General features: G+C 32.9%; 1 pseudogene; it reads right to left on the bottom strand.

The window, feature by feature from the left end:
• Positions 1-2,367: 2,367 nt before the first annotated feature.
• LOC111746782 lies at positions 2,368-2,485 on the bottom strand (annotated as a pseudogene).
• Positions 2,486-4,758: the final 2,273 nt, after the last annotated feature.

Raw genomic sequence — 4,758 nt, 5'->3', positions numbered from 1 at the left:
CTGGCTGTGAATCAGACAGAGGGCCTTGGCCAGAAGTAATCAATCCTTGATCTAAAACTTTCAGGCTCCATAACTGTGAGAAATAAATTTTTGTTGTTTATAAGTCACACAATCTGCAGTATTTTGTTATAGCAATTTAAACAGACTAAGACAAGAGAAAGCCTCTAATGATATAAGAAATAGCACACATCACCAACAAGAAATGAATGCTTGAAATAGTTGTAGATAAAATTCCCATGTAAAAGGTTTGAGTGCATTGCTGAATTGTTTGACCACTTTGAAGGGTAAGAAATGGATATTAACTGAAATGAATATTTATTCTAATCTATTCCTTACTTTTCTTGTAACACAATTCTTCTCAGAGGTACAAGTAAAGGTTTGAAACTAAAATCTGCATATATTCAACCTGGAATTATTTTTTTTTGCTACAAAAAAAAGGCAATAAAACATATTACATAAACATACCACATTCCCTGACACCCTCAGAGCAGTTATATCATTGAAAATCAATAAGCAACTAAAACACTTGTTACTTATATCATATAAATAAGGTTCTAAGTGTTAGCTTAAATGTTCAGCTGATTATAATTATATAATGAATATGAGGTGAAGTAAAGCATTGAATTTATCTATATTGGATTGAAAAGTGGGAGTGAGGTTGGAGGAAAGAATTTATATTTTTCCCCTCACAAAATATTTCTTTCATTTTGCCCAATTTCGTGATCCCAGGTCTATGTTTATACTTATGCATATCCATGGAAAGTACTATGAATGCACAAATGACAACATTCATACTGTTACAGTTGAAATCAAATTGCTACCATTAAACTTCCTAAAGGTACATTACAGTGGGTAATTCCTTTACTTCATATACCAACTTGTAGGTAATTGTGAAAATGGCTCCAATAAGTGACAGGAATGGTGCTGTGATTCTTTACCTGCTGAATCCTATTATATCTTGTCAGAGGTGGGGCCTAGTTATATATTTTAACTTGTCCACACTGAGCTTCTAGCAATTTGTCAATTACTGTTAGGTTTTCCTAGCCTGTTTTGGTTCCGGCAGTGGTGTCTGCTCCTGGATTACTGCTTGGGTAAGTTGTGATTCTCTGTATCAACCTGTCTGTCTCCCAGTTTTGGAGCTAGTGGTTTGTCCTCTGATTCCAATTATCTACTGTATCTAAGAAGAGTTAATTTTCACTTGGTTCAAGTTTTTTCTTATTGTGGGGATAAGACCAATGACTTTTAAATTCCTTAAATGCCATACTAGAAACTAGAAGTTACTCTAAACTACTTTTATATAGATTAGTTTCTTGTTCTTATTACATCATGCAAATCATGAAATCTATTGTAAGATAGCATTTAAGGCATTTATTTAAATGAACTCCTCTCTAGTAAATGGAATGATAAATCTCCCCTCCCCCAATTTATTTTATCTTATTTATCTTTCTGAGACTTACATATGTGTAACACTGATGATAAGTATGTTAATACCGAATGTGTCTATATTCTGTGTCTTTAGAATGCTAAACAATTGTGAATAACTCAGTTATCTCAATTGCTATAACTTCAAATACTTGTAAGGTAAAATAGTCATAGGTATAAAACTTGATTTCAAATACCATTTAGATAGATGATAGATGATAGATAGATAATAGCTAGATAGCTAGATAGATAGATGATAGGTAGGTAGATGATAGGTAGATAATAGGTAGATGTTGCCATTTTTGATTTTCATAATACACTAAGATTCTAATTACGTTAGTTATTGGACTCTAACTCAGGTGTGGTCAAACTAAGCCCAGCAGGTTAAATTTAGCATATCACCTATCTTTATAAATCAAGTTTTATTGGCTCACAACCACAAGCTCAATTGTCCGCATAGTGCCCAAGGCCACTTTTGCAAAGTTGAGTATTCGCAACAGATCCTATATGTCCCACAAATTCTGACCTTTTACAAAAAAGATTTTCAGCCCTACTCTGAGATGTGGAAGAGATTTTTTTGAATTTTTGTAATGCACTTATGTTTAAACTAAGCACTTTAAAAGGGTGAATTTGCTTTGGTTTTAAAATCTTTTTTAGAGTGTTTATATATGTTATAGAATATCTATATTTCTATCCTATAAGATAGTAATGTAAAATGAGAAAATTTTGTATTTATATTGTAGATTGGAACATTTAAGAATACAAAGTCTAGAAACTAAGATGAAATATTTTTTTGTGAGTTTCTCTGTTTATTATTACATTGTCATGATAAATTTCATATCTTTCTCATTTTTTTTTTTCATTTTTAGGCAAGGCAACCCTTGGTTGACCTCACGGATTGCAAGGATCTTGTCAGCTTACAATCCCTTATTTTTAAATTTTTTATTCCTACAGCACCTGGTCTTTTTAGGTGGTCTCCCATCCAACTACTAACAGGCCCGACCCTGCTTAACTTTTGAGATCAGACGAGATCGGGCTTGTTCAGGGTGGCATGGCCATAGACTAAATTTCCCATTTTCAGGTTATCTCTACTACGTCTTTGTATCAGTCTTAAGTATGTATCTTACAATCACTCCATTCATTAATGACTTTATCATTTGGCTTAATATCTTAATGTTCAAATTCTCTATCACTACTCCTTATGACTTAAAAACATTTGTAAATAACACTCTCACTCCGTTTTACCTCTAATGCCTTTTCCTTCACTCGAAGAGCATCTCTTCATTTCTATGTCATATGATTAAACTTATCACCACCAATGACTGCCCTGCCACTACTTTTTGGCATTTAGTTACCCTATGTGCTGTCGAATTCTCTCCATCAAGCCTGAATTTCATGGTACTTTGCTATAATTACTCTTTCACAGACAGTTTTAGCTCCCATCACCTCCTTCTCCTGTTAAATTTCCATGACAGAACATTAATGCTTGCAGAATTTATCTAGCCCCTATTCTGCTTGAGAACACTTCAATAGCATACTGGAGAGTCATACTCAAATTCATGACCACAGATTTCAAACAGAAAAACCTGAGTGTTCAGCCATCTCACCATACTTTCTTACTATATGCTTTCTTCTTTATTAAATGTTTAACAACTTTTATCTCCTCATAAATTTTTAGATTTAATCCTTTTAACTTTAAGTTGATGGTTTTGCTTTACATATTATTGAGAAAAAATAGAATAATCTAGCACATTTTCTTTCCTTATCACCACCAGATCAACAAACTACCTGCACTTACTTCCTATTCTTTTTCTTCTTTCTTATTACAGTGAATAAACTGTCTCAGTTTCTATCAGAGATTCACCCTTACATGAGCACAGGTCTTACTCAAAGATTTGATTCTTGATAGTTCCTCCTCTCCTCTGCATCATCAATATGCTTATTTTTATTGATTTAGTTTTTTCGTCATGAACTTGTGCTTTCCTTTAATAAAAAATGTTTCATTTGATGCCTTGACACCACACACTTTTCTAGCTACTGCCTCAACTCTTTATTCCACTTACTAGAACAAGATAATATATATTTGTTGAGAGAATTTACCACACATTCTCTCCTCAGTCTTATCTAGTCAAAGCTTTGGCCTTACCTCTGTGTCATCAAATCCAGTGCTTACTTCTCTGCTTATATCTTACCAAGTTGCTTTTCAATATTTACACAACTGACCATGTTTTCCATCTTGAACTCTTTCTTCCCTGGGCTTTTATCAAAATAAAAATGTTCAGGTTTTCCTTCTACACAATGCTTCCCATTCTATTTTCTTTCCTTTCTTCCTGTTCCTCTTTCTTTCCTTCTTGTTTTTAAACAATTGCAGCACTTGCTCCTAGGCTTTTTGTTTGTTTGTTTTTAAATCTTGTCCATCTACTTATTCTCTCTAATATTTCAACTCTTTCATGGCTTTAAATACATTTATATATCAATGAGTCTCAAATATATCCCTTAGCCTTGGCTTTTCTTCATAACTCTAGACTTGTATATGAGACTGGGTCCTTGACATTTTCATTTGGGTGTTTAATAAGCATTTTAAAATTAACATGCCAAAAATAGAATTTTCACAGCTATGTTTCTCAAATCCCAAATTTTGAAGTAATACATTAATAGTAATAGATTCACACTCAGAGTCCAGATTCAATCCATTATCAAGTCTTATTTATTCTATGACTAAATTATATCCTGAGTCTAACAAACTCATCACCTCCACATTATTTCCTTATTCTGGTTTATATCATCTGTCACCTAATTAATTGCATCCTTGTCTTACTGCTTTCATCCTCACTACTTTTATTCTCACTCCTTAAGATCTGTTTTTCACATAGCAAAAGGTAGAGATATTTTTTTAATGTGACCATAACACACATTTGCTTAAAACTTTCTGATGGCTCTTTATCCAAATTTATTTTTGTCTGCAAGATTAGGCCTATGAGTATATCTTCAACCTTTCTCTCCTTAATTTACTAAGTTTTGCACTGACTGATTCATTTTCAGTCACTTAAGTGCATTATATTCAATCTCAATTCACTAACTATCCAGACAACTCTCTTCCCTGATTTTTACAGATCTTGTTATTTTCTCTTAGAGAGGGCTTATCTTCCCAACTAATGAAAGAAGCCATTCAATTATTATTCCTTAATCTTACATAATTCTCTGTCTAACCCCTAATAGAGAACTGATCTTATTATCATGTAAGAGAGAAATTGATTCTTATGAGTATTGGCTCTATTAGTGTCTAGGTCAATACCTGGCACTGACTACATGTCAATAATGTGAATTAGGTGACAA

Source organism: Pteropus vampyrus, unplaced genomic scaffold (assembly GCF_000151845.1).
Source record: "Pteropus vampyrus isolate Shadow unplaced genomic scaffold, Pvam_2.0 Scaffold201, whole genome shotgun sequence".
NCBI lineage: Eukaryota > Metazoa > Chordata > Mammalia > Chiroptera > Pteropodidae > Pteropus > Pteropus vampyrus.
Note: the sequence above shows the minus strand (reverse complement) of the source record. Positions and strands in the feature narration are given on the sequence as shown.